The sequence below is a fragment of the Heloderma suspectum genome, chromosome 14 (assembly GCF_057233095.1).
Source record: "Heloderma suspectum isolate Gila_16-S chromosome 14, 16-S_ref, whole genome shotgun sequence".
In the NCBI taxonomy this organism is placed as follows: Eukaryota; Metazoa; Chordata; class Lepidosauria; order Squamata; family Helodermatidae; genus Heloderma; species Heloderma suspectum.
In genome coordinates, this window is record NC_139471.1 from 16,502,931 (window position 1) to 16,527,141 (window position 24,211).

General features: G+C 47.6%; 1 long non-coding RNA gene across 1 annotated transcript in view; it reads left to right on the plus strand.

The window, feature by feature from the left end:
- The first annotated feature begins 415 nt into the window (after nucleotides 1-415).
- LOC146335725 (uncharacterized) overlaps nucleotides 416-24,211 on the plus strand; it is a 36,789-nt gene continuing 12,993 nt past the window's right edge. Inside the window, exon 1 of the long non-coding RNA XR_014785877.1 lies at nucleotides 416-520. This is a non-coding gene — a long non-coding RNA (uncharacterized LOC146335725). The remainder of the gene's footprint in view (nucleotides 521-24,211) is intronic.

Below are 24,211 nucleotides of genomic sequence, written 5' to 3' on the forward strand. Positions count from 1 at the left end.
AAGGTAAGTCCTGTCCCGGGGGGGGGGGTGCGGGGTGTGGGGGGGTGCGGAGAATTTCTCCCCAAAACTTGTTCGGGGGGCCGAACACGTTGGTGCTCAGCCCCCCGAAGTTTCGGGGAGAAATTCTCCGCCATCCCTAGTATGGATCGTGTAAAATCTGTTCTGTCTACGTTTCATGGATGGTCAGGTGTCTTTCATTCTGTCGTCTACCTGTCGACAGAATCAGATTTTTTTTTATTTCCAAATTTGCGCGAATTTGCATGTGCAAAAATGCACAAATTCCCCCCAATGCATATTTTTATGCTTTAGCCTATGGAGGAAATGCACATTTCGGGCTGGGTTTTTGTTATTTTGCATAATTTTCAATGAGGAAATTTGCACAAAATTGTGGAAAGTCAAAAAATCTTGTCTGCAGGTCTACGGAATCCACCTGACAGGGGAGAAGCTGGTCCTAAACCCACTGGGTTCCATTCTGGATTTCTTTGACTTCCCTCCTACTGCCTTCTCCTCTTGCCCCAAGGTAAGCATTTTGGGGGGCCTTGGGGCACGGTGTCAGCAACTTATCAGTAGTAACTACTAGGGATGTATGGGTTTTGTAAAATCCATTCCATCTGTGTTTCACGGATTGTCAAGTGCCTTTAGTTCCATTGTCTGCTCATTGGTGGAATTGGATTTCCCTCCAATTTGCTGATTTTGTGCAAATTTGCACTGACAAAAGTGCACAAATCCCCCCAAAATGTGCAAATCTCCCCCTCGTGCGCATTTTCATGTTGGTGGTTTAAATTTTTCTTTTACATATTTTTTTTACAAATAAATTTGCATAACATTCTGGAAAGTAAAAAACAAACCAACAGCAAGTCTGTGGAATCTCTACCATACAGAGAAAGCCAATCTGCTATGGAATCCATGGGTCGGATTCATAGAAATCTGAACTAATTTGATTCTGTTGCAGATTTCTTGGTCATCCCTAGTGACCAGTCAGCATGTGTCTGTATTTATTGTGATCCAAGGTGAGAGAAGAAAAAAGAAATAGTGGGGATGGGGTGGGGTGTGGGTGTGGGGGATGGGTTGACTGTCAGAGAGGGAGGGTTGAGAGAAAGAGTTTGCCTTCTGCCAAATAGGTTTCTGTTGGTACAGAAAATGTGGGTTTAAAGGAGTTGTTTTGTGTGGGGCTCAGAACCCACCTCTGCCTTCTGCACAGTCTTTTGGGCAGATTACTTTGGGACTAACCACACTTCCCATGGCAGACATTTTGTGGTGGTGCACAAGCCAGTTTCTCAAATGTCCAAATGTGTCCACTGGCCCCCAAAGATTCACTGCCCCTTATCTCCTGAACCCATAAGTGTCTGTCCCATATGGCAAGCCACTGAACTGCAGGAAGCAGCTTCCCAACAAAATACTTTCAGACCTGACCACCAGGCTGAACCGTGGATCCTTCTGGGCAGGAAGGATCATAAAGAATTGTCTGTTTCAGCTGAGACTTGCTTGAGCAACATGGTCTCCCTAAACTCTGGTATGATCCTGTATCATTGGTTATTCTTTGATCTTGGCTTCTGGCTTGCTCCTCCATTGTACCTCCTGGTTTGCCCTCTAGTCCTGACTTATTATTTGGTCCTGCATTCTGACTTGTCCCACCTACTGGCTCACTCCAGGCTTCTTCTCACAGGCTAACCCTCAAAGAGGAAGAGGGTTTTGGATGGAACTGAAGCTGTGCCTGCCATGTTTCTGCTTGCTTTGAGCCAGGGTAGTTACCTTGCTCAGGTTCTCATGACACCTTAGTTCTCACAGATTGTCCAGATCCCCTGAACTTTTATGACTGATTCTCACATGCATGTACATCACTTGACCTGGCAGAGCAACAGAAAGGCAACCACAGCCTTCTCCAACCTGGTGCCCTCCTTGGACTACAACTCCCATCATCTGCAGTATAGCAACATTGGGAGTTGTAGTCCAACACCTCTGGAGGGCACCAGGTTGGGGAGGCTTGGGCAAGTGCATTAAGCCCTCTTACTCTTGAGGAAACTACATACTGACCTGTATGAGCTCCAGTTCTGCAGCCTGGTAAGAACTTTAGCCTCCATGGGAAGCTCATCTAGGCTTCCATTGCTACATTCAGTGGTCACCAGAGAGCAGAGGAGGGGAATGAGTTGCTCCCCAGATGTTCCTGGGCTGCAATCCCCATCAACCCTAGCCACAATAGCCAATTCATGTGGATGATGGGAGTTGCATTCCAGGAAGGTCACATGTTCCCCATCACTGCTCTCTAGTGACCACTGAATGCAGCAATGGAAGCCTAGATGAGCTTCCCATGGAGGCTAAAGTTCTCACCAGTCTGGTTGCAGGGCATAGTCTGAAGGCACAGGAGGCAGCCAGCTTGCTGAAGCTAAGCAGGTCTGGGTCTGGTCAGTGCTTGGAGGGGAGACCACTTGTGAACCACATGTAGCCCCCTTGAGTTCCCCAATGGTGGGGTATCAATGTAACAAATCAAATCAAAACAAAACTGGAGCTCAAATATAGGTCAGTATGGAGTTTCCTCAAGAGTAAGAGGGCTTAATGCACTTGCCCAAGTTTCCCCAACCTGGTGCCAGCCAGATGTTGCAGCCCAGCAACATCTGGAAGGCCACACATTCCTCACCCCTGTGGTGACCAGTGAGTATAGCAATGGAAGACTGATTAGCTTCCCTTTGGGGCTAAACAACAGAGCTTTGTTTCCAGCCCACTTTATCTCTCATCACATGATGACAGAGATGGGGTAAAACATGGAAGAAGGGGCACTCGACTCTGGAAGCTCCCCCCGCTTGACTTCTCGTGAGCAGATTGAAGGCAAGCACCCCACCTCACTTTGAGTGCTGTCATCCACTGTCGTCCTCAATGACAAAACCCCCCCTGCACTCTGTGTGTGTGTGTGTGTGTGTGTGTGTGTGTGTGGCATCTGAGAATGAAAGGACACTCCCACAGGTGCACAAACTATATTTTTTCCACCCCGGTTCTTGGGACATGCAATTCTAGCAAAGTCTCCAATGAGAACCACATGCTCCATACATCTGTGGGTATGCGCCCTGCCTCCTCTCCTCCTGTCATCTCCCCAAAAGTAACTCCATGGTGCAGAGGTGGGCAGTGTGGTGGCGGTGGCAAAGATGATGCTGCCAATGGGATTTTTGAGTGTTTGCTTCGAACACTCAGAAAGCACACCTGATTTTGAAGGCAACAGGAGGGGTGATTGTCCATCTCTACATGACTCTCCAGCAATAGTTTCCACTGAAAACGATGGCAACTAAGTTGAGATGGGAGTGGGGGTGATTTGACCATCTGTTCTTGGAGATGAGGCTATGATACCTAGGGGTGGATGCATCAGCCTATATCTGCCAGTTCCACATGTATTCAAGGCTAAATCTGTTCTGTCCAATTTCCACATTGGTCAGGATTTTTTTTTTTTTTAAGCACAAAAATGTGCATTTATTGTTGTACACTGCTATCCCCAATACACACATTTTGTACTCAATTTTGAGCTGAGAGCTGCCTGGCAAAAATTTGTAAATGTGTGTGATCAGAAGGATAACTTTTTCCCAATCTGCATAGTGGTCCAGCCATCCAGGAAGTGTAAACTGTTGGGTAAATTATTGTAACCTCCCCTGCAAGTTACAGGAACTGTTGCAGTTAGCTAGTTAATGCATGGAGATTTGGGGCATAGCTAGCCTTTGGATCTCTATAGCCTGCAGTAGGGATGTCAGAGAATTCCGCCACGGATCTTGGTGAAGCTGAATGCCAGTGCATTCGGCTAGGGATGTCAGAGAATTCCACGACGGATCTCGGTGAGGCCAAATGCCAGTGCACTCGGCCCCCTGAAATCTGTCACGGAATGAAGCCCCCCCCCCATGAAAGGCGTGCAGGACAAAGTCCCCGCTGCCCCACCCCACAAAAGGCACGCGAAACGGAGCACTTACTTGCTCCCGTCCGCGCTGCTTTGTGAATGGCGGCTGTCCTGCAGCCGCCATTCACTTCCTCCTCTCAATAGCTGTGATAGGCTATGTAAATACTTACGTAGCTTATCATGGCTAATGCAGGGATGCCATTTGGGTCCCTGCAGAGGCTGTGATAGGCTACATAAATACTTATGTAGCCTATCACGGCAGGGGGGAGAAAAACCCAGCGTATGCAAATGGTGGCGGCTACCACCATTTTCGTATGCTGGGGTTTTTCCACCTGCCGTGATAGGCTACGTAAATATTTATGTAGCCTATCGCGGCTCAACAATACAGGGATGCAAATGGTGGCAGCTACGACAGCCGCCATTTGCGTCCCTGCAGGGCTGACCAGCAGCCAGATGTCCGGCTGCGGGTGGCTGGAGCTGGCTGGAGGCTCCACGGCTTGGCTGTGGAGCGGAGCTGGCCGGGCAGGATTCCGGGGGTAGGAACGGAGCACCTCCCCCCCATCGAGGATTCCAGGGGGAGGGACGGAGCGCCTCCCCCCTACCACGGATGCCCCTGCGCGGATCCAGGTAAGGGATTCGTACATCCCTACATTCGGCCCCTCGAAATCCGTGGCGGAACGAAGCCTTCCGCCCCCCACCCCGCGAAAGGCGCGCAAAACGGGATACTTACCTGGTGCCATTTGCTCCGCTTTGTGAATGGCGTCTGCGTCTGCGGCCGCCATTCACTTCCCTATTTTTGCCATGATAGGCTACATAAATACTTACGTAGCCTATCACGGCTCACACAGGGACACCAATAATTGCATTATTATATATTGTATAATATATAATAATTATTATATATGTATAATAATGTAACATATTCTTTGATTAGCATATGGATTTAGTTATTTGTATTCACATTGAAATTATATTGGATATTGTAAGTTTTATATTATATTGCCATCTTTCTATGTATAATCTTTCTATGAAATATCTTTCTAAAAGTAAATAATAGGTGCACCCCCCCCCATCCTAATTGGAACTAAGGGGTGAGGTTAAAGGCCCTTATGATGGGCAGAATCGTAATCTGGACAATTAGTATATCTGAGCATGTGCAAAGTGCATCTGTCACCACTGAGTAGTCACCCACATTCAACTCCAATTGGGATGTGGGAAAAAGATGGGGATATTTGCAAACTTGTCTCCTGTACAGACTAACCAATGTGATCTAGACAACAGTGTGGCACAAACAGGAATAATCCTCAGCACAGGAAGGAAGGACTATGCAGGATAATACAGCTCTAGATGTAAGGCCTTGCCCCAGTTTGGGGGAGCTATAGCCTCTGAGTCTGATTTTAAGTCAGAAGGGGACACTGCAGCATCAGTCCCAGTCATGGGAAGCCAGGAGCCTGAGAACCTAGTTCTTCCAGACAACCCGCCCCCGGCTTGCCAGCTGGGTGCGGGGGGGGGGGATGCAGGATGCTGATACGGCCTATATGTCTCCACAGCCAAGAGACCTGATATTGATGGAGGCCTCTGCTTCTCAGCCAGGGGAGCCTTTCATGGGAACAGGGCTTCATGGGGAGGTCTCTCCGGGAGAGGGTGTTTCAGGAGTGCCTCCTCCTTTAATGCATCATCAATTAAAGAGGGCAGAGCAGATGTGTCCTGTGTGGTGCAGCAATCACCTAAGAGGCAGGTTTCCCTGCCAAGATCGGCTTTCCGAAACTGATCTTTAGTGGCCACTCCCCTGTATTTAAGCTAGAGCCTTTAGCAGCAGTAGACTTTGCTAGAAACAATGGCTGGACATCCTGCAAAGCTTCCCCACTTTCTCTTGGACTCTCTGAACTTGTTGGGGTTTATTCTGCCAGCTGGATCCAGGGCTGCTTGGGGTTTTGTTCTGGTGCTCATGAACTGAACCTGGTCTAAGTCTCATGTTGTGAACTGTTATCTGTAGATCTTTATTGGAGCTGTAAAGGCATAAACGTATTTCCTGGAATTACTGCAATAAAAGGTTTTACTGTGAACTGGGCCTCGCCTCTGGGAAGTCACGTCCCAACACTAGAGAAGTCGAGCACCTGTGCCACACTACACATCACAGTGGAGGCCAAGAAGCCCTTAGCTCCACCCCATATTCACTCGGTAAGGTAAATAGCTATCCCTTAATATTCCCATCTGTGAATTGGGGATTATAAAGGCTAATCCTCTGGAGTGATATCTGAGGTGTACCCAGAAATAAACCATCCTCCTAGAGAATCTGCACTGCACTTTCCAAAGGCTACCCAGTCATCCAAGGAAACAAAGCTTTATTGAAATATGGACAGACATTCCTCCAGGCAGAACGAAGGCAAAAGCCATTTGCCGTGCTTGGGAGGCTGGGGGCAGCAGGAGGAGAGGGCGACAGCGTGGGAGACAGCTTAGTCCGCATGGCTGTGGCTGCTCCAGCAACTGCTGCAATATGGAACCATTCGGCTTTTTGATGAATGTTGTCATTAGCGTTCGCGGCATTTACGGACCTCCATTTATCCTGAGTGACAGTGATTTATGTCTGGGGTGGGTGCCCAGGTGAAGAGAGAAGGGAGGAGAAAAAGTAGAGCAAGCAACAGAATTTCGTTGAAGTTTTTCTTAAAAACAACGACAACGAACCAAGTAATTTGGAGAAAAACAGGGGCTTTAGAAAGAAGCTTTTACCTTTCGGTCTACATCAGTCTCACTCCTATTGATTTCTAAAACAAACAAATTAGAAAAATAAAAACCAGGCACTTTTCTTGGAATGTGCTAGAAGAGAGTGTACTAACTTGTTGCGTGGTCTACTTGCATGGTCTACTTTTTTTTAAAAAAGGAAAGAATCCTCCATAGGCTCTTGATGTGTTTATTCTTGCAATGCGAAGAGTACACACTCAGGATCTCTTGACATTTAAGATGGAACATGCCTGCATCCAATGGCCCTTGGTATGCCCCCTTTCTCAGGAATAGAAGAGAGATGTGGCTGAACATTGCCATTCTTTGGATGAGAATATGAACCTCCTCCAAGACTTGTAATGTTTGCCTCAAAGAGAAGGCAAGCATTAGGTGAAGAGTAGGGATGTACGAAAGTCACTTACCTTTCGCGGATTATGTTGATGGTGGGGGGAGAGGCGTTCCGTCCCTCCCCCCGGAATCCTGGATGGGGGGGAGGCACTCCCCCCTCCCCCCGGAATCCTCCACAGCCGGCTGTGCTCTGCAGCAGCTCCATGGAGCAGCCGGCCAGGCCCAGCCAGGCCAGAGCCGTCCGCAGCTAGATTTCCGTCCACGGAGGGCTCTGGGGAAAAACAACAACCAAAAAACCACGTACGCAAATGGCGGCGGCTACGGCCGCCGCCATTTGCGTTCCTTGTTTTTGACGTCTTAATCTACATAAATATTTACGTAGACTAAGACGGCCCAAAATAAGGAATGCAAATAGCAGCAGCATAATGGCGTACATTTTTATGTAGCCTAAAACATCTGGGTAAAAAAAAAAGCGTATGCAAATGGCGGCAGCCATAGAGAGGAGTCCAAACTGAGAACTTGGCAGCCCTATTTACAGCCTGAAAAGCTGTCCTCCAGTTTTCAAGCATGCAAAAGGGACAAAGTTTAGCTATTCCAATGTCTGTCTGGATGTACATGTTTATGCACGCATGCGCACGCGTGCACACACACACGCACACAAATTCCCTTCAGATTTGTTTCTTTTGTGGCTGTGTGTAGCCATTATGATCACCAGAACTTTTTCCAGAAAATTTGAAGAGTCAGCAAGTTGCATAGGTAGTGCAGAGATGCTTCCCTGTTTTCCTGCTTTGTGCTGCAAAGCATGGTGCCAGGAGCACCACCATTGAGGTTGGAAGATCGCGATCGGGAGAGTCAACAAGCTGCATGAGTTGTGCCAGGATTTCCTCCATGTCTTGATGCTGTGAGCTGTAGAGCATGGCCTCAGAAGAAGGAAAACAGTGAAACACCCCTAACTTGCCTACACAATTGGACAACTCTTCCAGTCTTCAGGCCAAAATGTTGGTGATCATCATGATTACTAGGGATGTTACGAAAGTCACTTACCTTTTCGGAGGTGTGATTCACGGTGTGGGGGGAGGCGCTCTGTCCCTCCCCTTGGAATCCTCCCTGGCCGGCTCTGCTTCGCAGCAGCTCCCCGGAGCCGCCGCCCAGGGCCATCCGCAGCAGTAGTTCTGGCCACGGCTGGGCTGCTGCAGACACAAATGGCAGTTGCTGTAGTGGCCGACATTTGCATCCTGCCAGGCTGCCGTGATAGGCTAAGTAAGTATTTATGTAGCCTATCACGGCAAACAGCAGGGACGCAAACGGCAGCCGCTACGTCGTTTGCGCCGCTGCTCTTTCCGTGATAGGCTATGTAAGTATTTACGTAGCATATCACAGTAAAGGCAGCCACGTAAATGGCATAGTGGCCGCCATTTGCATGGCTGCCTTTACCATGATAGGCTATGTAAATACTTACATAGCCTATCACGGAAACAGCAGTGGTGCAAATGGCGTAGCGGCCACCGTTTGTGTCCCTGCTCTTTGCCGTGATAGGATACGTAAATACTCATGTAGCCTATCACGGCAGCTTGGCAGGACGCAAATGGCAGCTGCAGCAGCCGGCTGAAAGACCAGCCACCACCGCTAGAGCCCCAGGTAGGTTTCGTTCCGGGGGGATTCCGCAGGGTGGCAGGGGGTGGGAGGCCATTCCGCCATGGGTTTTAGGGGGCCGAATGCCAGTGCATTCGGCCTCACTGAAATCCATGGCGGAATTCTCCGCCATCCCTAATGATTACAAACCACCATGGAAGGAACTTCTGTTGATACTTCAGTTCAGCCCTAATTATGGAACTGTCTCAGGCTTGTAGGCAGATCTGTAGGCGGCAGAGAGGGCCATGGTGGAGGGAAGATCAGAGTCCATTGCATGCCCTGCTTGACATTGGATTGGGTCAGAATGAACCAAGTTATTTCTTGATTTGGGGAAGAAATTCCAGACTATACTGACCCAATCCAATGGTATCCAAGGTTGTGCATTTAGGTGTGTATATGTTGCTCATTGTTAATATTGAATGCCTTGCTGGGTCAGACTGAGATCCACCTAGGGATGGACGAATAGGTCAATTTTGGTTTCTCTCTGTTTCTCATTTTTCCACTCTTAAATTCAGTTCATTCCAACCTTTGCAATTTTTTAAGTGCCTCCCCCTATTAGGGGTGGACGAAAGTCCCTTACCTTTTGTCGAAGGCCGTTCGCGGTGGGGGGGAGGCGCTTTGCTGCTCTCCCCGCGAAGTTCAGGCTGGGGGGGGGAAGCTTCCCGCCTCGCCTGGCCGAAATTCAGGCCGGGGAGGAGGCGCCTCGCCTCGCCCGGCTGCGAACGCGAAAGTAAAAAACAAACAAAAAAACTTCCCCTGATAGGCTACGTGACGATTCACGTAGCCTATCACGGCTAGATCTGCAAAGTCAGCCATGATAGGCTACGTGAATCGTCACGTAGCCTATCACGGGTGACTTAAAAAAAAAAAATGCGTTTGCGAATGGCGGCCCCCATAGGGAGCTGCCATTCGCGTTCCTTATTTAGTCGCTGTAGTCTACGTAAATGTTTACGTAGACTACGGCGAAAATAAGGGCAACGCTATTTGCGTTGCCCTTATTTTCGCTGTAGTCTACGTAAACAGCGACCAAGTAAGGAACGGGAATGGCAGCTCCCTATGGGGGCCGCCATTATCCGTACACACTTTTTTTTTTTTTTTAAGTCACCCGTGATAGGCTACGTGATGATTCACGTAGCCTATCACGGCTGACTTTGCAAATCTAGCCGTGATAGGCTACGTGAATCGTCACGTAGCCTATCAGGGGAAGTGTTGTTGTTTTTTTCTTTCATTGCAATGTCGGCGGCGGCAGCCGGTCGAAAGACCGGCTGCTGCTCCCGCCTCGCTCAAACACCCGCCGAACGGCCGGCCGAACCAGCCACCAGGAGGGACATTTGGTAAAGGTAAGTCCCGTCCTTGGGGGGGTGCGGGGGGTGGGGGGGTGCGGAGGATTTCTCCCCGAAACTTGTTCGGGGGCCGAACACATTGGCGCTTGGCCCCCCGAAGTTTTGGGGAGAAATTCTCCGCCATCCCTACCCCCTATATATATGGCTGCCCAAGGGTTGGGATCTGTTGGAGGGGCCCTTGTCTGTGTCCCACCAGTGCAAGACATGCACTACGGTGGGATGTGGGAGATGGCTTTTTCTGCTGTGGCACCCTGGTTGTGGAATGCCCTCCCCTTGGAGGCCTGATTGGTGCAGACATTGGTTTCATTTCAGCACCAAGTTAAAGCATGGCTTTTTATCAAAGACTTTGAGAACTAAATGTATTCCCCAAAGTAGCACACTGTTTTAACTGTTTTATTAGATTTTAAATTGGTATTAGCTTGCTTAAAGGTTTAATGTTTTAGCTGTTTAAATTATGTATTTTTTAATACTGTCTAAATTAATTTTATCTCTACGCCGCCCTGAGATCCTAATGATATCGGTCGGGATATAAATGTTTTCAATCAATCAATGAATTGTGGAAAAAATTTGGCCGTGAATTGTGTTGTTTATGGCATTTGCGGCCATAAAGCACTTCCTTCTGTGTAAATTGTGGCCATTTACTCCACAATTTGCACAGAAGAACATGCTTTACAGCCACAAATGCCATAAACTACACAATTTGTGCCCATATTTTTCCCTCGATTGGCTAATGGCGGCTGCCATTAGGTGATCATACCATCTAGAATGGGGGAGAGCTGCTTGGTGGGGAATCAGAGGGAGCCGGAGGTGAGTGGGGTTGGTCCGCTGCAGACTTTGCAGGTCGGATCCTTGAGAATCCGGCCTTATTTGAACCTTATTCTCCTCCATCCCTATGCAGAGCGGGAGGAGCGGCAAAGGTGATCTCTGCCCCAGTGTTCCCCCTGCTCTGTATTTTAGCTAGATGGGCGTTTTCGCCTGTCTAGCTGAGGCATCAGGGAGGGGGAGGGAAGGAGGATGGGGAAGGCTGGGGATAGCTTGTATCCCTGCTTCCCCAAGTTCCCTCCCCTCCTTGCACTTGGAAACACCTCCTTTCTGCCCTCTCCGAGGCCTCCTTGGCAACCTCCGAGGGGCAGTAGGTGCGGTTCTCTCTGGCCAAGCTGCAAGGGGGAGGGGGAGGGGGAGTGGAGCTCAGGCTCCTGGGCCCAAGGTTGGAGCAGGATCCCCGGATCCAGGAAACTGAAGTATCCTATGCCCCCCACCCCAGCCTCTGTCTCGGGGCCATGGGATTGCTCTCCCCTTCAGCTTTACAATGTGGAAATATGAAACAGCTTACAGGACGACCCTATTCATGTCTACTCAGACATAAGCCCCATGGGATAAATGAGTTATGCTCCAAGCTAAGCCTGTGTAGGATTCCAGTTGTGAGCTGGGCCAGAATATATGCAAATATTGAGATGGCTACTCTGATTTCGTTGGCATTATTTCAATGGCATTATTGTGATACTATATTATTTCATTGGCATTCTTTCCACAGTGGTTCAAATAATGTGGGGTGGTGGATTGGGAGTTCAGGATCAGGGGAAGGGAGCTATAAGGCTGTAATTCTCCACTTGCTTAATTGGTAATAGATTCTATTAAACACACTAGGATTTACCTATGAGTAAACATGCACAGCATCAAGGTGTCTATTTCCCTTTATTGGGGTGTGTGTGTTCCAACATGGGCAGCCATTAATTCCTCATAAACAGCCATGTTCTCTATACCAGGGATGCAGAACCTCAGGCCTGGGGGTGTCACATTCCCAAGTCCTCTCCCTTTTCAATCAACACACTCCAGGAAACAAGGCTTTAGGTCAACACTGCTTTATTAGTCAAGGACTAGCTTCTTTACAAATTCAGATTCTAGGAAACTCTCAGACTGCATGGAACCAGCTGATCCACACATCTATGAATATCAATAGAGGAGCCAAAGTGGAAGTTAGAGAAATTGCAAGCAGTCTGGGTAAGAACTTCTTGGCCAGACTTGCTTCACAAGGATGCCCCTCCCTTATGGGGTAGCTCCCTCCCACTTTGCCTTCCATGAGTGGCCAACCTGGGGGAGTGTCTGAGCCCGCCCCTAACTTTCCCCGTTTCACTCTGTGATGGACCCTAGCATGCCTCAAAGCATGCACCTTGCCCTCCTCCTCTCCCTCCAAAACTTGAATTCTCATGGTGGAGGAATGGGGGAGCTGTTCAGGCTGGGCCATCTGCTTGTCAAGGTCTTGGGAAGAACGGCTCACTGTATCTGGGCTCACTAGGGAGGATGCTTCCTTCTGTTCTTGCTGCTTCCATTCTAATTCTGAATCTGAGCTGGCAAACATCTCCACATGCTCAGATTCATTCCTGAGGCAACTCTAAAGGACCTATCCAGCTTTCCTGATTTGCTCTGCAATGGACCCTAGCATCACTCAAGTCACACCCCTCACTCTCCTCCTCAGAAATCTGGGTTCTCATGGTGAAGGAATGAGGGAGCAGTTCAGCCTGGGCCATCTGTGTCAAAATCTTGGGAAGAAAGTCTCACCATATCTGGGCTCACTAGGGAGGGTGCCTCCCTCTGTTCTGGCTGTTCCCATTCTGAGTCCAAATCTGAGCTGCCAGACATCTCCACATGCTCAGATTCATTCCTGACAGAGTCCAAATCTGACTCTCCAGGGTTCCCCAGATGGCCCCACCCCCTTCCCCTGGCCCCACCCCTTTCCTCTGACTACCAATCATTTGGTTGTTTCCCAGCTTTTGTGTGATTTCCCCCCCACCCCCACTCTAAGAGGTTGAAATGCATCTCCTAAGGCTTGGTTTCTGGCAGTAGGAGCATTAAATTGAATATCCAGTTGTTGTTGTTGTTGTTGTTGTTGTTTTGGCTCCTCCCTTTTGCCTTTGGCCCCACCCACCACTGAAATGGAGCCATCGAGAGCTTGTCTGGAATGGAATCTGACCCTTGGTTCTGTACCCCTTCTCTATGCCATTGCTCTACCGGACTTTTTGGATGTTAATGCTGCGATAGCATCCCTTGTTGAAACAAATGTCCAGACTTCCTTCAAACTAATGTGGGAGCTGGGATTTGGAGTGAGCCAATCTTCAGATACAAGAATGCCATCAGAGCCAGACTGTCACTGGACAGTCGGAAAGGAAAGAAGACTTATATGGCTATTGGATTGTTGCTGAGACCAATTTGTGGAGTCTACCTTTAAAGTTCATCTACGCTACCTCCCGGAGATATGGTCCTAGAACTGTATTACAGTACCAACTGGCGTGTAACTGAACAAACACAATGCTTAAGACTTCTCTGCTTTTAAAACAGTGAAGAGTAGCATCATAAATCACAGTCAGGATTACGGCAGAGAGTACTGTGGACTGGAGCTGTATAGAACTGTTACTGTTTTTCTATAGGGTCATTGTTGTTTTGCAGTGGAATTACTTACCTCACCACCCCCACCCAATCCCATTAGTAAAAAAGTACCCTGCTTTGCGCCTTTGAATCAGCCCAACTGTTTAGGCTATTCCTAGCACATTCATACCACATAAAGAGTTTGGTGAAGGGAGATCTAAAAGGATGTGAGATACCCAGAAGAGACGATAATAGGAGGAATTGCAAACCCCCAGGCAGCTAAAAAGTCAGCAACAGGAAGAAACATCCGAGAAGGGCTCTAATTGGTTGTTCATCTGTTTATTTTATATCCCACTTTTTTCCTCCTTAAGGAACCCAAGGTGGCATACATAATCCTCCTCCTCTCCATTTTATCCTTACAGCAACCCTGTGAGGTAGGTTGGGCTGAGAGTCTGATTGGCCCAAAGACACCCAGTTCGGTTTCATATGGCCAGGTGGGGACTAGAACCTGGTTCTTCTGACTCCCAGTCCAGCCCTCTAGCCACTACACCACACTGACTTCATAGTAGTTATCGATTGCATTTACACCCTGCCTTTGTTTTGTGATGGAACATGAGTTTAAAGGCAGTCTCCAATCCAGGCCTTCTTAGCTTCAGCAAGTTGCTGTATCACTTGCTGTATCACTTGTTAAGACCGCAGGGCAATAAAAAAAAGCCAGGAAAAAACGGTATCATAGAAAGTCAGGCTGGATCTGGAGAACTGTGTCCAGTTCTAGGCATCACATCAAAGAGCTGGAAAAAAGAGAAGATTAAGGTAAAGATATGTTAGCCATCTTTAGGGATGTAAAAAAGTCACTTACCTGTTTGCGGATTATGCTGATGGTGGGGGGGCCTTCTGTCCCTCCCCCTGGAATCCTCGCTGGGGGGGGGAGGTGCTCCGTTCCTCCCCACCGGAATCCTCCGAGGCCGGCTGTGCTCCGCGGCAGCTCCGCAGAGCAGCCGGCCGTCCGCAGCTGGATTTCCGGCCGCGGAGGGCTCTGGGTAAAAACAAAAACAAAAAAAACCCACGTACGCAAATGGCGGCGGCTACGGCCGCCGCCATTTGGTTCCTTCTTTTTGCCCTCTTAAACTACGTAAATATTTGCGTAGACTATGAAGGCGAAAATCAAGGGGAATGCAAATAGCGTAGTGGGCGCTATGTGCGTCCCTTTTTGATTCCCCGTTTTAGCCTACATAAATATTTATGTAGCCTATCATGTCTTTCTTTCTTTCTTTCTTTCTTTCTTTCTTTCTTTCTTTCTTTTTCTTTCTTTCTTTTTTTTTACCCGAGTGGAAATGGCGGCGGCGGCGGCAGCCGGTCAAAAGACCGGCAGCTGCCGCCGCCAGAGCTGCTACCAGAGCCGCCACCACCTGGAAGATCTGCCCCAGGTGAGTCTCCCCAGGGGGGATCTGAGGGGGGGGGCAGGCCGTTCCGCCACGGAGTTCAGGGGGCTGAATGCACTGGCATTCGGCCTCACCGACATCCGTGGCGGAATTCTCTGACATCCCCATCTTCAATTTCTGTCATCAGGGGATGGAGCAGACTTAGACTCTGTTGCTCCAGGGGGCAAGACTATAACCAGTGGGTGGAAATGGAAAAGAAGCAGATTTTGGCTAAACATTTGGAGAAATGTCCTCATGGTAAGCCCCTTCATGGATCAATGCCTTGTTGTGGTAAAGGGGCTTGCGTAACTCAGTGAAGCCATAAGTTATGCTGTGCAGGGCCACGCAAGATGGACAGGTCATGGCAGAGAGTTCTGACAAAATGTGGTCCAGTGGAGAAGGAAATGGCAACCCACTCCAGTATTCTTGCCAAGAAAACCCCATGAAACATATCACAAGGCTAAAAGATATGATGCCGGAAGATGAGCCCCTCAGGTCGGAAGGTGTCCAATACACTACTGGGGAAGAGCAGAGGGAATTTCCAAGTAGTGCCAGAAAGAGAGAAGCGGCTGGGTCAAAGCCGAAAGGACACTCAGCTGTGGATGTGTCTGGTGGTGAAAAGAAAATCCGATGCTGTAAAGAACAATATTGTTTAGGAATCTGGAATGTAAGATCAATGAATCAAGGTAAGCTGGAGGTGGTCAAACATGAGATGGCAAGATTGAACATCGACATCTTGGGAATCAGCGAAATAAAATGGAAAAGCATGGGCGAATTTAATTCAGGTGACCATCGTATCTATTACTGTGGGCAAGAATCCCATAGAAGAAATGGAGTAGCACTCAAAGTCAATAAAAGGGTGGGAAAAGCAGTACTGGGGTACAATCTCAGAAATGATAGAATGATCTCAGTACAAATCCAAGGCAAACCATTCAACATCACAGTAATTCAAGTCTATGCCCCAACCACTGCAGCCAAAGAAGCTGAGGTTGATCGGTTCTATGAAGACCTACTACACCTTCTAGAACTAACACCCCCCAAAAAGATGTCCTTTTCATCATAGGGGATTGGAATGCTAAAGTAGGAAGCCAAGAAATAACCAGGACAACAGGCAAGCATGGCCTTGGTGTACAAAATGAAGCAGGATAAAGGCTAATAGAGTTTTGTCGAGAGAATACGCTGATCATAGCAAACACCCTTTTCCAACAGCACAAGAGACGACTCTACACATGGACATCACCAGATGGTCAATATCGAAATCAGATTGATTATGTCCTTTGCAGCCAAAGATGGAGAAGCTCTATACAGTCAATCAAAACAAGACCTGGCACTGACTGTGGCTCAGATCATGAGCTTCTTGTTGCAAAATTTCCGCTTAAATTGAAGAATGTAGGGAAAACCACTAAACCATTCATGTATGACCTAAATCATATCCCTTATGAATATACAGTGGAGGGGAGGAATAGATTTCAGGGATTAGACCTGATAGACAGAGCGCCTGAGGAACTATGGACAGAGGTCCGTCACATTGTTCAGGAGGCAGCAACGAAATCCATCCCAAAGAAAAAGAAATGCAAGAAAGCCAAGTGGCTGTCTGAGGAGGCTTTACAAGTAGCTGAGGAAAGAATGGAAGTGAAAAGCAAGGGAGAAAGGGGAAGATATATCCAACTGAATGCAGAATTCCAGAGAATAGCAAGGAGAGACAAGAAGGCCTTCTTAAATGAACAATGCAAAGAAATCAAGGAAAACAATAGAATGGGAAAGACTAGAGATCTTTTCAAGAAAATTGGAGATCTCAAGGGAATGTTTTGTGCAAAGACGGGCATGATAAAGGACAAAGAAGGCAGGGACCTAACAGAAGCAGATGAGATTAAGAAGTGGTGGAAAGAATACGCAGAAGAACTATACAGGAAAGATCTGAATGTCCCTGATAGCCATGATAGTGCGGTCACTGAACTTGAGCCGGACATCCTCGAGAGTGAAGTCAAGCGGGCCTTAGGAAGCATTACTAACAACAAAGCTAGCGGAGATGACAGTATTCCAGCTGAGCTATTTAAAATCCTAAAAGATGATGCTGTTAAAGTGCTGCACTCAATATGCTAACACATTTGGAACACTCAACAGTGGCCACAAGACTGGAAAAGGTTAGTTTACATTCCAATTCCAAAGAAGGGCAATGCCAAAGAGTGTTCAAACTACCGTACAATTGCGCTCATTTCACATGCCAGCAAAGTTATGCTCAAAATCCTACAAGCTAGGCTTCAGCAGTATGTGAACGAAGAACTAGTGGAAGTACAAGCGGGGTTTCGAAGAGGCAGAGGAACTAGAGATCCAATCGCCAACATTCGCTGGATCATGGAGAAAGCAAGAGAATTCCAGAAAAACGTCTATTTCTGCTTCACTGACTATGCTAAAGCCTTTGATTGTGTGGATCCCAACAAACTATGGCAAATTCTGAAAGAGATGGGAGTACCAGACCACCTTACCTGTCTCCTGAGAAACCTGTACGAGGGTCAAGAAGCAACAGTAAGAACCGGACTTGGAACAACCGATTGGTTCAAAATTGGGAAAGGAGTACGACAAGTCTGTATATTGTCACCCGGCTTATTTAACTTATATGCAGAGTACATCATGAGCAACACCAGGCTGGATGAGTCACAGATCAGAATTAAGATTGCCAGGAGAATTATCAACAACCTCAGATATGCAGAGGTTACTACCCTAATGGCAGAAAAAGAAGAGGATCTAAAGAGCCTCTTGCTGAGGATAGGGATGTCGGAGAATTTTAGCGTTGCCCTTATTTTCATCGTAGTCTACGTAAATCTTTACGTAGACTACCCATGCCAAAATAAGGAACGCAAATGGCGGCACCCATGGGTGCCACCATTTGCGTACGCGCTTTTTTTTCTTCTTCTTCAAAGTCAGCCGTGATAGGCTACGTAAAGATTTACATAGCCTATCACGTTTTTTTTTTACTTTACTTTTTTCTTTCACAGCCGGAGAGGTGGGATGCTCCCCCCCGGCCAGAATTTTGGTGGGGAGGGATGGGGTGCCTCCCCCCCGGCCAGAATTTTGGCAGGGAGGGATGGGGCGCCTCCCCACCAGCCAAGAATTTCGGGGGGAGAAACGGAGTGCCCCCCCCTGAAAAAAGCTGCGGGACCAGGTAAGGGACTTTCATCGATCCCTAGCTGAGGGTGAAAGTGGAGAGTGCAAAAGCTGGTTTGAAACTCAACATTAAAAAAAACTAAGATCATGGCATCTGGCCCCATCACTTCCTGGCATATAGAAGGGGAAGAAATGGAAGCAGTGACAGATTTTATTTTCTTGGGCTCCAAGATCACCGCAGACGGTGACTGTAGCCATGAAATTAAAAAACGCTTGCTCCTTGGGAGGAAAGCTATGGCACACCTAGACAGCATAGTAAGAAGCAGAGACATCACCTTGCCGACAAAGGTCCGTCTAATCAAAGCTATGGTTTCCCCAGTAGTAATGTATGGTTGTGAGAGCTGGACTATAAGGGATGAGCACCGAAGAATTGATGCTTTTGAACTGTGGTGCTGGAGAAGGCTCTTACGAGTCCCCTGGATTGCAAGGAGGTCAAATCAGTCCATCCTAAAGGAAATCAAACCTGAGTGCTCATTGGAAGGACAGATACTGAAGCTGAAGCTCAAATATTTTGGCCACCTAATGCGAAGAGAAAACTCCCTGGAAAAGACCCTGATGCTGGGAAAGACTGAAGGCAAAAGGAGAAGGGGACGGCAGAGGATGAGTTGGCTAGATAGCATCACTGATGCAATTAATAAGAACTTGAGCACACTCCGGGAGAGAGCAGAGGACAGGAAGGCCTGGCATGCTGTCGTCCATGGGGTCATGAAGAATCAAACATGACTTAACAACTGAATAACAACAACCTTATGGTAAGAGCTATTTGTCAGTGGAACAGACTGCCTCAGGAAATGGTGGGCTCTCCTTTGCTGGTAGTATCTAAGCAGAAGCTGTATGGACAACTCTCAGTGATGCTGTATTTGCACCCTGCATTGCAGATCCTGCATTGAGCAAGGGGGTGGGGTGGACTAGATTACAAAGGTAAAGGTGTCCCCAACCATCCGTGTCCAACTCTAAGGTGCGGTGCTCATCCCCGTTTCTAAGCCGAAGAGCCAGCGCTGTCCGAAGACGCTTCCGTGGTCATGTGGCCGGCATGACTGAACACCGAGGTGCACGGAACGCTGTTACCTTTCCTGCAGAAGCGGTGCCTATTTATCTACTTGCAATTTCTTGCTTTCAAACTGCTAGGTTGGCAGGACTAGATTAGGGGTAGGCAAGATGGTGCCATCCAGATATTTTCTACTGTAAATCCTATCAGCTCCAATCAGCAAGGCCAATAGTCTGGGATTATGGGAGTTATAGTCCAAGACATCTGATAATGTTGCCTGTTCTTGCCTCCTCTGTCCTTAGGTGCTTACAGTGTAAAATAGGCACAGGGAAACAGCAGATGAAGGGGTGAGGCATGAGTAGGCGAGGAGAAATATGCGATGTTTTAGGAGCTCGGAGAAGGGCAACAAAGATCATAGAATCAGAGAATAGTATGGTTGGAAGGGGCCTATAAGTCCTTTGAGTCCAATGATCAGGGAACTAGAAACTAAGTCCTACAAGGAAAGATGGAAGGAATGGGCAATATTTAGCCTTGCAAAGAGAAGGGGCGTATGATAGCACTTTCCATGTACCTAGAGGGCTGTCCTACAGAAGAGGGCTGCGACTTGTCCTTTTGTCATCCAAGACAACTGGCTTAAATTAGAGGAAGTCAGATGTCAGTTGAACCTCAGGAAAAACTTCCTAACTGCCACAACATTCAGACATGGAACCAACTGCCTATGGACATGCTGGGCTCTCCTCAATGAAAGTATTCAGGCAAAGACTGGACAGCCATCTATCATGGATGCTTGAAACTGGATTCCTGCACTAAGCATGGGGTTGGCCACAATGTCCCCTTCCAAGTCTAGGAATCTATGATTCTCCTGATTATATGATCAAGCTATTGAAGGTGCCCCACAGAATTTTACTCAGAAGAGAACAGCCGTGGATGGGTCAAGCTCAAGCACTCTCTGGGGTGGTGGTGACAAAATGGGCAGATCAGGCACAGGGTTTCTGACAGTGCCACCAATGGGTGAAAGGTAACCATGAACATTCCCCACCGTTCCTCCCTGCATGTCCAATTAATGGAGCATTCTTATTTATTGCCATTCCCTCCTCGCTTCCATTCCATCACATGATCTTCAGTAAGTTTAGAATGTGCTTCCAAGATCATCTCTCATTCCTTCTGCTAAAGTTATGTCACCCCTGTGTGCCTCCCCACACATCTGCTTTCAGCTCATCATCTTTCCACTTCAGGAGCTCCAAGACACTCTCTCCACCCCTGCCCTACTGCTTCATTCACCTTCCTACTTCCTTTAGGGGAGACATTTGTTTGATATGAATTTTAATATTTAATTCACCCTTCCTAATTCACACTTCCCAAACCAAGAAGTGAACCAAAAGGAAGTTATATTTTGATATTTGCACATTTCCAAGTTTTGCAAGGCAGTTTTCCAATTAAAAATGCATACAAAAGTATGCACAAAAATCAGGATATCCGTGAAAATAAGGGGAAAGTGTGCACAAAAATCAGTATATCCATAAAAATAAGGGAAAGCATGCACAAAAATCAGTATATCGGTGAAAGTAACATACAAAAACACATTCTATTAGGGGAAATTGCTTGCAAAATATGTATATCAGGCAAAATTGTGTACAGAAATGTGTATATTGGGAGAAATGCACACAAAAATACACATTTTTGTGCTGGCTTTTTAAAAAATCACAAACTGATGCAGAAATGGGATGAAATGAACTTAACGGGAAAATAAGAAACTGTATGAAACTGAAGTTGACAGATTTACCCATCCCTAATTATTGCAATTATACTTTGGTTTTGTTACGATAAGTTTATTAGATCTGGGTGAGGTAGGTAATGGGCAGTGATCCAGTGATCCAAAGGCTTCCCAGAAAAGCTGAGTTTTGAGGAGGGACTTAATGGAAATAAAGAGAGGTTGTTGCATTGAGATGTTCCAGGGAGTGGGGCAGTTTCAGATATAATTAAGGAGCAGTGATGCCAAATGGGTGGAGTTGTTGCAGGGAGCAGGTGGCCAAGGACATTGGAGCTGGATGAGTGAAGATCTCAGACTTCTCAAGAGAAGATTGTACATATGGCAAGAATGTGATGAGTGAACAGAGTGCCCCCCCCCATTTATTTATTTATTTCTCCCAATGCACATCTAACATTCTCTCAAACTTGGATAACCAAGTGACATTTCTTGTGTGCTGCAGGCATGTCGCTCAGTCAGCAATTTCAAACTGGCCCTGCCTTGTGGCATGAAGCTTTGTTTAAGTGAAAGTGCTGTCCTCCAGATTTAGAGACTGCCGGAAAGGCTCACTGCATTTTCCTCCTTTTCGTGGGTTGTTTTTTTCTATGGGTATGCAAATTAAAGCGTGCATATCTTTCTGTGTTCGGCCCCTCCAGTTATTGCGGTGGGGAGGAGCCATGTGTCTTTGGGGATGGGGTGTGTGTGTCGGGCAGCTGAGGTGTGAGTTAAAATGGGTGTTCTTATTTTGAGTCATGCTGAATATGAAAGGGAAGCAGAAACCCAATTAGTAACCTCTGAACCAGGCCTGCGTTATCTCCAGGAACACATGGCATGTGCCAGTTCGCTCTTCCCCCCTCCCTGCCTGCTCCTCATCTCTAACTGCATAAAATAGGTGGTGAAAACGGTCTAGGAGAGTTAAAGATGCCCCAGACAGCTGCTGATTTGCAGAACTAGATCGTTGGCTCTGTGCTCCTCTCTGTGTCTTTATGTCATCCTTCATTCCAGCTTGGTTCAGGAATGGAGTTGAGTGTCATCAATAATGCCCTGCAGACCTTGCTGACTGTTTCTTCTCCCAAGCCTCTTTGCAATTTCTCCGATCTGCTGAGAATGCCGCCTTAATAGGCGCATGCAACATGTGCTCATGGAGAAGCACTGTCACTACCAGCCTGCAGCTAGGACAGGGCCGGCCCTAACATTAGGCACAATGAAGTGGTTGCTTCAGGTGGGGGATTGCGGAGCTAGTGAGGGGTGGTGAGGGGTTGGAAGGCAGAGGTGTGCGTGTGTGTGTCACATGGCCTGGTAGCCTGTTGCCCTCAGGTATAGTGGAAGATATCCCATTTTGCGCTGAAGTAAGCACCAATTGCCAATCCAGTCAGCTTCTGGATGTGGAATATACAGAATATACAATAAAGCAGAGTTGTTTTAAGCTGTATTTTATTGTTGGATTCTTTTTTAAAAAAATGTTTTTAGTTCACATTTGTTTTTAGTTGTATTTTGTTTGTCTGTATGTTTTTTATGTAAATGGTTTTTAGACTGTTTATATGGTATTTTAATGTTTTAACTTTCATAAACCACCCAGAGAGCTTCGGCTATGGGGCAGTATAGAAATGCAATAAATAATAATAATAATTAAGAATAAATAATAGAATGGGGAAGAGACATCCTCATGTCCTTCACCTCGAGGCTAGGGATGGACGGAACACTTACCTTCCGTTCTGTTTCCGCTGGGGGGGAGGTGCTTGGTCCCTCCCCCCGGAATCCTCGATGGGGGGGGAGGCGATCCGGTCCTCCCCCTCAGAATCCTGTCTGGCCGGCTCCGCTCCACGGCCAAGCCGCAGAGCCGCCGGCCGGCTCCAGCCTCCCGCACCCGGACATCCGGCCTCTGGGCAGTCCTGCAGGGATGCAAATGGTGGCTGTCGTAGCCACTGCCATTTGTGTCCCTGTATTTAGCTGTGATAGGCTACGTAAATATTAATGTAGCCTATCACGGCAGGGGGAAAAAACCCTAGCATATGCAAATGGCGGTAGCCACCGCCATTTGCGTACGCTGGGTTTTTTTCCCCCTGCCGTGATAGGCTATGTAAATACTTATGTAGCCTATCATGGCCTCCGCAGGGCTGCAAATGGCGTCCCTGCATTAGCCGTGATAGGCTACATAAGTATTTATGTAGCCTAACACGGCTATGAAGAGGAAGTGAATGGTGGCCGCAGGACAGCTGCCATTCACAAAGCAGCGCGGACGGGAGCAGGTAAGTGCTCCGTTTCGCATGCCTTTTGTGGGTTGGGGGCAGCGGGGACTTCGCCCCATGCGCCTTTCATGGGTTGGGGGGTGGGGGCTTCGTTCCACAATGGATTTCGGGGGGTCGAATGCACTGGCATTCGGTCTCACCGAGATCCATTGCGGAATTCTCTGACATCCCTACTCAAGGCAAACAATTTCTTGGGTTAGCCCTGCACAACCACGAGGCATTCCAGGTATTTATTTATTTGTTAGATTTGTATACCGCCCAACTGGCAAATGCCCTTCGGGGCAATTTGTAACAATAACACACACACATTCCCAATCAACAAAAAAATAATGAAACAAAACATAAAACAATGAAAGTAGCAAAGTAATACACTATTAAAGACAAAGAAGATAAAACAGGGTTGGAAACAGTAAATAGCCAGTAGGTAGGCAAACATGTTTGCATGTCAGCATTCACAATTCATGGGAATGTGGGAATATTATTATTGTTGTTGTTGTTGTTGTTGTTGTTATTATTATTGAGATTTGCCTTGTTAAAAAGCACACTTAGGCAGGGATGCTCAGGACTTTGCAAGCACAAGCGTAGTTTAGTGTTTGACTCCATGAGAGGAATTCCATAAGGACATGCTGGATCATGTAAGGTCAGGGGTGGGGAACCCTTTTGTGTATGTATGTGTGTCAGAGGCCACATTCCTTTGGGGATAATCTCTCAAGGGATGCTTCTTGGCAGAGGGTCAGGCTGAAGCCAGTAGTGTGCATGTGTGGGTAGAGCCAAAAGTGACCAGGGCTGTTCCCCACCCCCGTTTGCCACCCCTGCTGCTTCTCTCTCTTTCTGCCACCCCTGCTACTTCTCTCTCTCTCTCTCTCTGCCACCCCTGCTACTTCTCTCTCTTTCTGCCACCTCTGCTATTTCTCTCTCTCTCATACCCCCTTTCTCCCTCCCTCCTTCCCTCCCACTTCCTCCCACCCAGCTTATATCTGACTTGACTATGGTGAGTTCTGCTGTCATCTCCAGTAATTATCTAAGACTAGAGCTGCCACTGAAGTTTGCATTTCTTCAGGCTTGGATTACAAATTCTGGCAGCTTGTAATGCTCACCTCAAATAGGAGCATTACAACTTTCGTAGCTGAGTTCTGTCTCTGAGCCAGATGAAAACCCTCCCTACCCACTCACTCAACTCACTGCTGCTCTATCAATGGTAGCAGGAGGGAGATATCTCTCTCCACTACATTACCAACTGCTCCTCAGAACTGGCCTGCATCTATAGCAGTGGGGGAGGGGGAGGGGGGAGGGGGGAGAGAGAGAGAGAGAGAGAGAGAGAGAGAGAGAGAGAGATGATCTCTACACCTCAAGTTTATTGTGC